The sequence below is a fragment of the Canis lupus genome, chromosome 36 (assembly GCF_011100685.1).
Source record: "Canis lupus familiaris isolate Mischka breed German Shepherd chromosome 36, alternate assembly UU_Cfam_GSD_1.0, whole genome shotgun sequence".
Classification (NCBI taxonomy): domain Eukaryota; kingdom Metazoa; phylum Chordata; class Mammalia; order Carnivora; family Canidae; genus Canis; species Canis lupus.
In genome coordinates, this window is record NC_049257.1 from 15,998,751 (window position 1) to 16,011,090 (window position 12,340).

At 39.5% G+C, this 12,340-nt stretch overlaps 1 long non-coding RNA gene across 2 annotated transcripts in view; it reads right to left on the reverse strand.

Moving 5' to 3' along the window:
- Positions 1 to 819: 819 nt before the first annotated feature.
- LOC111094284 overlaps positions 820 to 12,340 on the reverse strand; it is a 35,821-nt gene continuing 24,300 nt past the window's right edge. For both annotated transcript variants that reach the window (XR_005384687.1, XR_005384686.1), the window contains exon 3: positions 820 to 1,566. This is a non-coding gene — a long non-coding RNA (uncharacterized LOC111094284). The remainder of the gene's footprint in view (positions 1,567 to 12,340) is intronic.

Sequence of the window (12,340 nt, forward strand, 5' to 3'; positions counted from 1 at the left end):
GGTGGGATTGAAAAGTGATACCCTTAAAAACTGAGGGCAGTATAACTAAACGAAACATATACATATGCTGCATCTGTCAGTTCTATTCCTAGGAATATTCCCAACAGCAATGCATACATGTATTCATCAAAAGACATCTATAGGAATTTCATAAAGCAGCACTACTCATAGTAGCCCCAAACCAGAAACTATTCAAATGTCCACCAGAATAAATACATTGCAGAACATTCACACAATGGAGTACTATACAGAAATGAGAATTAATGGATGACTAACACAGTGACGGATGAATTGTACAAACAATGCTGAACAACAGAAGATAGACAAGAAAGATCACATACTACACGATTCCATTTACATAAAGTTCAAAAACAGGCAAACCCTTCTATGGCATTAAAAATCAAGACAGTGGTTACCTTTGAGGGTGTGTGAGGGAGACTTCTGAGGTGGTGGTAATGTGCTGTTTCTTTTCTTTTTTTTTTTTTTAAGATTTTATTTATTTATGCATGAGAGAGAGAGAGAGAGAGAGAGAGAGGCAGAGACATAGGCAGAAGGAGAAGCAGGCTCCATGCAGGGAGCCTGACGTGGGACTCCATCCTGGTCTCCAGGATCACGCCTTGGGCTGAAGGCGGCGCTAAACCGCTGAGCCACGGGGGCTGCCCTAATGTGCTGTTTCTTGATTTAAGTTTCAAGTTACATAGTGTGTTCACTTTGAAAATTCATCAAACTGTACACTTAGATTTGTACATTTTGGTGTACCTATATTTTACTTCAATAAAATATTTAACATACATAACAAAAATATATGTATGCCACAAATATATAATACCAAATTATGGCAAGTACCTAGTTAAACTTGTATTTTTTAATACAATTTAATTTTAAGTAATCTCTACACCTAATGTGGGCTCAAACCTGTAGCCTCAAGATCAAATGTCACACATTCCACCCACTGAGCCAGCCAGCCTCCTCTAAACTTGTATTCTTATGCATTGTTTTGTATAAAGGAAAAACTGGTACAACCAGTTTGGAATGTAATTTGGATATACATGTATAACACATATTACCTATATAACAGACAAATATATTCTCATTTCTGAGAATCTGTCCTAAGGAGAAAAAAAAAAAAAAGTGGGGGGAAAACTATGAATAAAAATGTTTATCAGAACTAAAGTCAACTATAACTATAGCATATCCTTTGATGTGTTTTTATTCAGCCACTGGTATGTCTGCTTTGAAAACTCTGTGAAACATGACAAAAGCTTTTGGTATAATGTCAAATACAAAAAGGAAAAGGAAAATTATGTACACCTGATTATTATAATTAAAGATATATTAGAAGAAAATAACTAGAAAGGAAAACACACAAATGATACACATACATCTTCCCTGCCTGGTCTCATCAATTCCTGTAACTCCAAGAATCACTTATGTATTGATGACTCTTAAATCTGTATCTCCAGCCCGCACATCTCTCTCGAACTCCAGGATATTCAAACTGGTCACTTCACATGTCCTCTTGGATGTTCCATGAGTCCCTCAATTTCTTCCTCCTACATTTGTTATCTTGGGTAGAAAGGTGGCCAGGAATAGGAACAGGGGTAGGGATTCAGTTATCCAAACCAGAGATCTGAGAGTCATTCTTGTTTCCCCTCATTCCTCATACCCGACATCCCCATCCTTTACCATTCCCTAAGTCCGCAAGGTCTCCTCAAGAGCCTTTGAATTCGTCCCATCCATCCATCCATCCATCCATCCATCCATCCATCTATCCTTCTGCCATTGCCTATATTATTACCCACCTAGATTATTGCAAAAGCTCTCTTTCTTTTCTTTTCTTTTTTTTTTAAAGATTTTATTTATTTATTCATGACAGACACACAGAGAGAGGCAGGGACACAGACAGAAGGAGAAGCAGGTTCCATGCAGGGAACCTGACATGGGACTTGATCCTGGGTCTCTAGGATCACACCCCGGGCTGAAGGTGGCACTAAACCCCTGAGCCACCGGGGCTGCCCTGCAAAAGCTTTCCAACTGGTGTTCCATCCTTCAGTTTCAGGCCCTTTCAGTCCAGCTGCTTATGATTATATTTGTAATACCAACTCTGAGCCTGCTTTTCCACTTTAAAAGTCTTCTGTGGCTACTTGTAAGTGATTGGATAAAGTGCAAACTCTCTAATATAGTTTATGTGATTCTTTTTATCTTTTTTATCTTGTTATTACTGGCCTGTCTTTCCAGTTTTATGCCTGGTTCATCAGAAGCCCACACTCCAGTCACACCAAAGTTATTACAGTGGCCAAACAGGTTATACTCTGTGTTTCACTCCCCTGCCTTTTTCCACCTCAGAACTCTCTTTTGTCCTCCACTTTTCCTGACCTTATTTGCTTGGCCCATTGTCTAAGACTCAGGTCACACCTTTCCTTGACTGGGAAGTCTTCAGGGATCACATTTTTACATGATTGGACTCATGGGGAACACCTAACTTTCCATCTTGGTTTTTTTTTTGGTTTTTTGTTTTTTTTTTTAAGATTTTATTTATTCATGAGAGAGAGAGAGAGAGAGGCAGAGACACAGGCAGAGGGAGAAGCAGGCTCCATGCAGGGAGACTGATGTGGGACTTGATCCCGGGACTCCAGGATCACGTCCTGGGCTGAAGGTGGGTGCTAAACTGCTGAGCCACCCAGAGATCCCCTCCATCTTCTTTTTGTCACTAAAGTTGGAACATGAGCCATTTTCAGGATGCCCAGGTTGCTCAGTGGTTGAGCATCTGTCTTTGGCTCAGGGCATGATCCCAGGGTCCTGGGATTGAGTCCCATATCAGGCTCCCCACGGGGAGCCTGCTTCTTTCTCTGCCTGTGTCTCTGCCTGTCTCTGTGTCTCTCGTGAATAAATAAATAAAATCTTTTTAAAAAAAAAAAGAACAATTTTCTAGTTTGCCAAGGTACTCTTCATAATTATAATTTAATACCCGATGTTTAACTTCCCTAGTTTCTCTGCTCCCTCAGTGTATTGCATATAATAATCTTTATCACATCACTTATGGCTTTGTTTTGTAATTTTTTTTAACGTATCCACTTCCTCCGCTAGCCCCTGAATTACTTGAGGGCAAAGATTTGTGTTGTTTATTTCTATGACCTCAGCACAGAGTCTGCTGCAGAGTAGGAATTCACTAAATGAAAGTGAATGACTGAGTAAATAATGGTGGTTGTGTTAGTACAATAGAATATGAGTGATAGTTTTTTGCTTTTTCTCAGGTGCCCAAACTTAGTGGCTACTTATTCATAGATTCACCATCTTAAAAAAAATGGGGAGGCAGAGTAGTAGATTTAGAATAAAACTTTCAGTAATATTTTATCACCTTTACCATCTTCAATGATTTTTTTTCAATTCTCTGATTTATCAAACATCTCACAACCCCCAATTTTGTCTAATATGTGTATATGCAATGAAGAAAGACTGGAAGAGCATTTGTTATCTCCTGTTCTGTTTGCAACACAATCATCATGCCTAATTAATAGTTAACTCTCAGTCCTGATCTTACTAGTTCTTCTAGCAGGATTTGACTCAGCTGATTACTCCCTCCACCATGAACCTCTGTCTATTTTTTTTTTTTTTTACCTCTAGGGCATGATCCGAGTTTCCCTCCTACCTGGAGGGCTTCATTTGTTCAATCGGTCCGTTGCCAGACTCTCTGCCTCCTCTTATGATCCACTGAATGCTGGAGCCCACCAAGGCTTAGTTTTTTGCTTCCCTCTCTTCTTGTCTTGCCCCTCCTCTTTTTACCATCAGCTACCTCATTTCCTTTAGTCCTGGTTCTCAAGTCTGGCTACACATTTGAATCACTGGAGAAACTTTTTAAAACATGTCAAATCCAGGCCCTTTTTATATTAGAGTGTCTTCAGGCAGAGCCAGGATTTCAGAGGTTTTAAAGTCTCCAAGTGATTCTAATATGGGGCCAGTGTTAAGGATCACCTTGGGTGGAGTTAAGTGTGTTCTCCATGCAGATTAGTCCAAAATATATGGCCCCAGCCCTGACCTCTCTTTAAGCTTCAACCTCGAATATCCAACTGGTTCATAGCAGCTTCCCTTGGCCTATCCAATGACAAGCATATCTAAATTTTAACTCTTTTTTTTTTTTTTAATTTTAACTCTTGATTTTTGCCCCCAAACCCACTCCTTCCCCAGTCTTATTCTAGAAAGGGTCCCATTATTTAATAGTTGCTCACTCTAAAACCCTAGGAATAATTTTTGATTCTACACTCTCTTCACTTTCCACATCCATACAATTCGATCCTGATCTGCTGTACACTAAAAGAATTTTCCAAAGTTTACCATTTTTCCTCTCCTCCAAGGCTATTGTCCTAGCCTAGGCTATTATTATCTCTTACTGGTAATTGGGTCCTTGCTTCCACTCCTGGATTTCTCCCCTTCATTTCTCACACAGTGGCCAGAGAGATCTTGAATAAATATATAATTGATCATCTCATTCTCTTGCTTAAAACCCTTCAGGAGGGGGCAGGGGTGGCTCAGTGATTGAGTGTCTGCTTTCGGCTCAGGTTGCGATCCTGGAGTCCTAGGATGGAGTCCCACATTGGGCTCCCCATGGGGAGGCTGCTTGTCCTTCTGCCTCTATGTCTCTGCCTCTCTCTCTCTGTCTCTCATAAACAAATAAAATCTTAAAAAAGAAAAAAAAAAGAGAAAAGAAAAACCTTCAGTACCTATCTTCATGCTTTGAAGAAAATCCAGGTTTTGTTCACAAATGACCTGGCCTCTGTCTACATCCCCAGCCTTCCTTCTGATCCTCTCTGCCTTGCTTGCTCTGCTTTACTACATTGGCTTTCTTAAAAGTTTTTCCTGAAACAGAGCTGGCACATTCCCATCTCAGGGCCTTTTTCTTTTAATGTAAACTCCTCCCCCACTGTGGGGCTCAAACTCACAGCCTGGAGATCAAGAGTCACATGCTCTACTGACTGAGCCAGCTAGGGGCCCCCCACCTCAGGACTTTGCACTTTGTTTTCTCTGCCTAGAAAGCTCTTCCACCAGAACTTAACATGGCCTGTTTCCTCACTTCATTCAGGTCTATGCACCAATGTCTCCTCTTCAGAGAAACCCCCCTCAACCACTCTACCTGTAGTTCTCCCTCTGACCAGCTTTATTTTTCTTTATATTTTTAAAAGGTTCATTTCTTGATTTTTGAAGGAGAGAGAGGGGGAAAGAGAAAGAAAGAGAGTGAATGGGGAGAAGAGGCAGAAAGAGTGAAAGAGGGAAAGCAGACTCCCCGCTGAGCAGGGATTCCAATCAGGACCTGAGCTAAAACCAAGAATTGACCCTTAACCAACTGAGCTACCCAGGTGCCTGCTTTATTTTTCTCTAGACGTCTTCTTCGCTATCTGAAATTATATTACATATATGTATTTTTTCTGTGTTAGTAGTCGGTGTTTTTCACCCTAGAATGCAAGCTCCCTGAGGGTCAACTTTTATTTATGTATATCTGGTTTCCCATCACCTGTTTTTATCTTTAACATATCTAAAATTGGGATGCCTCTTAAAATTAATGGCATGGACATAGTGAAATTAGCAGTGTTTTTGTCTTTGTATAATACAAAATAAAAGTGAACATTATAGTCAATGTATTTTACTTTTTTCCTTTCAATTTTATTGAGATGTAATTGACATATAGCACTGTATAAGTTTAAGGTATACCACATAGTGACTTACATATATTGTGAAATGATTACCACAATAAGCTTAGTTAACATCTGTCACCTCATATACTTACCAAAAAGAGAAAAAAAAAAAAAAAGAAGAAGGAAAAAGAAAAAATGTTTTACCTTGAGATGAGAACTTTTAGGGTCTACTCTCCCTAGCAACTTTCATATACATGTACAGCAGTGTTACTATGGTCATCATGTTATATTTCACCTCTCCGGTACTATTTTATTTTATTTTATTTTATTTTATTTTATTTTATTTTATTATTTTTTAAAGATTTTATTTATTCATTCATGATACACAGAGAGAGGCAGAGACACAGGCAGAGGGAGAAGCAGGGAGCCCGACGCAGGATTCGATCCTGGGACTCCAGATCACGCCCTGGGCCAAAGGCAGGCGCTAAACCGCTGAGCCATCCAGGGATCGCCCCTTATTTATTTTATACCTCAAAGCTTATACCTTTTGACCCTCTTCATCCAATTCCCCCACCCACTACCAATAGTCAATGTGTTTTAGACTCAATGAAATATGGTGGTAGGCACTCAATAAGTAATATAATGGGCTGGGAGCACTGAATTACCATATAAATAATTAGAATAAATGTTAACATACCTGGACCCAAAAAATTATATCCTGGTTACCAAATAAATAGAAGAAATGCACCATAGAGACACCTGGGTGGCTCAGTGGTTGAGTGTCAGCTTTCGGCTCAGGTCTGATCCTGAAGTTCCTGGATCAAGTCCCACATCAGGCTCCCAGCAGGGAGCCTGCCTCTCCTTCTGCCTATGTCTCTACCTCTCTCTCTGCCTCTTTCATGAATAAACAAATAAAAAATCTTAAAAAGAAGAAGAAGAAGAAGAAGAAGAAGAAGAAGAAGAAGAAGAAGAAGAAGAAGAAGAAGAAGAATGAAGAGGAGGAGGAGGAATAGAAGAAATAGAGTTTCATTGGTACGAAGGGGACAAAGCCCTGGTTGCACCTCAAACACTATTGTGAGTTCCCTTGGAATGAAGAACCCTGTAGTCTTGAGGGTGGAGAGGGAGTCACTGGAAAGAAAAATAAAATTTGAAACTGAACTGTCGGGACACCTGGGTGGCTCAGTGGTTGAGTGTCTGCCTTTGGCTCAGGGAGTGATCCCGGGATCTGGGATCAAGTCCCACATTGGGCTCTTTGCAGGAAGCCTGCTTCTCCCTCTGCTTGTGTCTCTGCCTCTCTCTCTCTCTCTCTCTCTCTCTGTCTCATGAATAAATAAATAAAACCTTAAAAAAAAACCCAAAAAGAAACAGAACTGTTCACCAAAGAAAAAGAAGTATCAAAGATATTGGAGAAAGTTTTGTCCAAAACCTGTATCTTCTCAACGATGCAAATATAGCGGATCACACCCTGGGTCAAAGACAGGTGCTAAACCACTGAGCCACCCAGGGATCCCCAGTAATCCTCATTTTACAAATGAGAAAGCTGATGTTTGGAGGGCTTAGGAAACTTGTCTAAAGTCACACAGGGATTAAAGAAGAAACAAGAATAGGACCCCAGGTCTGCTTGAGGCCAGGATCCATGGTCTCAACTGCTCTGACTTTTATTGTCTGCACACTGACTTTTATTTTTTTCCATTTCCAAAGACTATGCCCCTTAATTTCAGTATGGAATGTCATGGAGCTTTTGATTACAGACAAGAGCTGAAGGGGAGTGTGCCCTCACCATTTCCTACTGCCTGACTGTCTTTCTTTTTCCCTGAAAAAGAAACAGAAGGCTTGGGTGCAGACAAACTTTGTGACAACAGTGGTAACAAAAGCTCTAGAACAGGCAAAACAACAGTGAAAAGATAACTCCAAGGCTGACAAAATAACCAAGACATATTTAAGCAATTCATTAGCTGAAAGGGATTAAGAATCAGTCAGCTTTATAAGGAAAATTATCAAGAAACCTAAGATCTTACTTGTCTAAATGGACTCAAACCAAGCTGCTGTAATGTACCTTGCTTTTATTCTTTTTGTTAAACATTTATAGACTTATTAAACTAAAGAAATATAAGGTGGGTTTAAGCTTTGTACCCCTTTCCTGGTTTGGGGTATCAATTTAACTGAACATTATCAGAACACTCTTAATTTTCAAATATTATGGACTTTTACACTGATGACTATTAAATTTTATATATACTTTTTATTGCATTGGATAATTCAGTGGATTTTCAGTGCTGTAATATTTGAATGGCTCCTTCCAAGTTTCTGAGGTAGCTTGCACCTGCACTAGTTACAGCTTTTTATAGCCTCATCTAAAGATGGATTTGAAGACTATTCTAATATTTATTGTTATACCAGAATGGGTCTTACATTCCATATAAGAAGATATGGAATAGCATTTACTGACTGTATAGGGAAATTGGCAATGCTACTGTGATGACAAGAACAGTTGTAGTGGTGTGACCGATTTATTCATTTCCTTAATAACCTTCATAGTTGTAATGAGTCATCCCTGTCTCTTGTTTTAAATTATAGGGCACCCTTTTATTCCCAAACCAAATGAATATACAGGATGACATTTTTTTTCTTTCTCGCTCTCATTTCAAAGACCTAATTTTTCATAATCTAGCAGTTAAGAGAATCAGACAGACGTGAGTTGGAATCCTAGCTAAGAGTAAGAAAAGTTTAAAGAAGGTGTGGATTCCTCCACTGTCCCCGACTTGTCCTCTAGACATCTTTCAGAGGCTTTGAAACATGGCCAGGCTCTGTTGCTGTGAGTCTGACATTTAAGCAGCTAGCCCCTTCCATTCCTTATATGACAAAAGGAAGAAGAGAAGAAGATGAAGTCGTTTTTGGTTTGACAGTCAAGCAGACAGTGTTTGCTCTATCCATTAATTTCATAATTCATAAATAAGGAACTTTTTAAGGAGCCATTAAAGAATAGTCATCTGAGAAGGCAGGAGAATGCATCCACCTTCCAGGTCCCAGTGTGTTAGTAAGTGGTGTTTGTCATAGAAATTAAAATATTGAGCTGATAAGAGAAAAATCCCCAACATATTATTAGCTGTTGTATCCATATTAATATATTTCTTCTTCAGCATAGATAATTGAAATCACAGATTAGTAACATAGTAGTGCTGCAAACTAGAGAGACCTATGATTCCTGGAAACAGAGGAGGAACTGTAGGAGCTGAGAAGATTGCAACATGTTTTAACTTGTTGCTCCAGTAGCACACAAGGCTGTTCTACATTGGCTTAAAAATGAGTGACTGTTATTTAGACAAAGGTTTGAAACCAAATTTTCAATCATGTAAATTCTGCAAATGAGTCACTTGACATGTTAGAAAGAGTATGTGGACATAGAAACAATGCTAGGAGGTATTTTTGACTTTAACATCAAGTCCAAAATTAGAGAAGATGCCCCTCATGAGATATAAAACTATAGGCCTAATGAAAACGTTGAAAAGTTCAGAGATGATTAACTCTTATAATGATGATTGAGGAGTTATATTTAGATCAAGGAACAAATTCATTCTGTAAGAAACCTTGAGCACAAGAAAGTTTCTGTTTGTGTTGTGAACAAAAACAGTAAAGGTCTGCCATTTGTTCTGATCTTTCAACAGAAGCCAGAAGAATTACTGTCTCATTAAGGGAAAGAGTAGCTGAAACAAAATATGGTGTTTCTTTTATGAGCTGGAAATAAAACATCAAAGTTGGTGGTGTAAAACTATAATATCACCAAGACCCCCAAATTGTCAGACTCGCAAGTGAAAGCAATGTTGATTTATTTCTTGACTTCAATTAGTATGAATCATTTCTTGTGCTTAAGCAAGGAGGTGTAAATACAAAAACCCTGAAGCATTAATGAGCATTTGAGAAATCCAAAGTCAAAAACCGAGCCAACACATGAACCAAAGTGCTCTAAAGTTGTCATATGTCTCCAGAGCTGCTCTCCACCATGGTAACAACATGGTTAACTTCAATGTTCTAGGTCTGATGGCTTCACTTCCTAACTTGTCCAGCCAGACCTCACAATCCATCACTTCAGCCCCACTCTTGGAAAGGCAATTAACTTCATTATTTTTCTGAACAGTTATTCACTGAACTCATTCTGGATCAATCCAACCATTGGCTTCTCCCTGATATACCTGAACATCTGGAGAAAAAAAATCATGAAGCTATCAAAAATTAATGTTAGTAATGGATATCTCTAGGGACAGGGTTATGGGGACATTGCACTCTTTGTACTAATAAATGTAGAAGAGATGATGGAATTAGAAAAAAAAAAGTCACTTTTTGGCTATCAGCATAGTGATAATTCAGATAAGAGGCATCAATGGATGCTATTACCAAAGGGTGAAAGTGGAACGAGAAACAAAATCTTACACAGTCTCAAAGTACCTCTTTCAAATACTAATTATAAAAGGGTGGAGAGGGCAGCCCTGCTGGCTCAGCAGTTTAGTGCCACCTTCAGTCCAGGGCGTGATCCTGGAGACCCGAGATCGAGTCCCACATTGGGCTCCCTGCATGGAGCCTGCTTCTCCCTCTGCCTGTGTCTCTGCCTCTCATGAATAAATAAATGAAATCTTCAAAAAAAAAAAAAGTTTAAAAATAAAATAAAAGGGTGGAGAAGTAATTTTTCAGTCAAGAGACCTCTCAGATACCATCTTAAGCAACTGATCCAATTAATGTCACCAGAAATGGGACAAACTGAAATTGTGGGCTACCCATTGGGATTCAATAAGAAGAATCCAACTTCAACACTCTGATGTTCCAGGATGATCTGTCTTATTATAAGGAAACTTCAAATAAACCTACATTGAGAGATATACGAATTTATTGGTTTGTAGTCTTAAAAAAATGTCAAGGTCATGGAATTAAGGAATGATTGAAGAACTCTTTCAGAGTAAAAGAGATGAGAGAGACGTGACAACTGGGTACAACATGACAATATGTGTTTTTTAGCACCATGACACAGTTAACTCAATTCTGACACTACCTGGAGAAAGCATCAGATCCCACAAGTTAAGGGCTCACTCTGACAAGACTGCCTCTCCCCAGTTCAGATGCCACTTGCAAGTCCAGGTTGTTACCTGTACTTCTGACCAACTAGCTATAAACCAGGGTTCCCACCCCTTCCTCAGGTTTGATTACTTTGCAAGAGCAGCAAATAGAACTCAGAGGAACATCTGCTTATGTTTATTAGATTATTATAAAAGGATAACTACCAGATGGAAGAGATGCATATGCAAGACATGAGGTAAGGGTCAAGAAGCTTCCATGATCTCTAGGTGTGCCACTCTCCCCTCATCTCTATGTGTTCACAAACTGAACTCCATCTTTTGAGTTTTATGGAGACTTCATTACACAGGCATGATTAATAAAATCATACCCAGGGCAGCCCTGGTGGCCCAGTGGTTTAGCGCTGCCTTTGACCAGGGTATGATCCTGGAGACCCGGGATCAAGTCCCACGTCAGGCTCCCTGCATGGAGCCTGCTTCTCCCTCTGCCTGTGTCTCTGCCTCTCTCTCTCTCTCTGTGTATGTGTCTGTCATGAATAAATAAATAAAATAAAGATATCTGAGGGGTGAAACTAAATTTCCAACCTCCTAACTACAGGTTTGGCTCCACCAGCAACCAGCCCCCATCCTACAGGGCTTTCCAAATCACCTGTGGTTAAAAGGGGTTTGTAATGAATATCAAGACACCTTTCCTGCTCTTATGACTTAGGAAATTCCAAGAGGGGATCCCTGGGTGGCGCAGCGGTTTGGCGCCTGCCTTTGGCCCAGGGCGCGATCCTGGAGACCCAGGATCGAATCCCACGTCGGGCTCCCTGCATGGAGTCTGTTTCTCCCTCTGCCTCTCTCTCTCTTTCTCTGTGTCTCTCATGAATAAATAAATAAAATCTTAAAAAATATAAATAAAAATAAAGATGAGTGTCTATGAATTTCCACTCATTTTGAGAAATAGAATATCAATAATGTTAAAGTTCCCAGCATGCTCCTTTCTATCTCACCTCTCTGCCCAGGAAACATTATTCTGAATGTGTTTTGTTTTGTTTTTTTAAGATTTAGCACATAGGGACCCCTGGGTGGCTCAGTGGTTGAGCGTCTGCCTTCAGCTGGCTCAGGGCGTGATCTTGGATCCTGGGATCTAGTCCCACATCGGGCTCCCTGCACGGAGCTTGCTTCTCCCTCTGCCTGTGTCTCTGACTCTCTTCTCTATGTCTGTCATGAATGAATAAATAAAATCAATTAAAAATATTTAGCACATATATAGAAATTCCTAAATACTATTTTCAATAAATAAATTTAGCTTCCCCCTCTTCTTTATTGTTTACTTTTATTTCTTCTTTAAATCATCTGTTTTATCTTTTACCCATTTTTCTATCAGCTTGGGATTTTCCTTATTTGTTTTGGAAATAATCTTAACATACTATGGATATTATCTTTATCTGTTGTATATGTTGCAAGTATTTTTTTTCCTAGTCTGATGCTTGTCTCTTAATTTTGTAGCTTTGTGTAGTGACTTTTATTGCACAGATTTTTAAAAATATTTTATTTATTTATTCATGAGAGACACAGAGAGAGAGAGGCAGAGACACAGGCAGAGGGAGAAGCAGGCTCCATGCAGGGAGCCCGATGCGGGACTCGATCCTGGGGCTCCAGGAT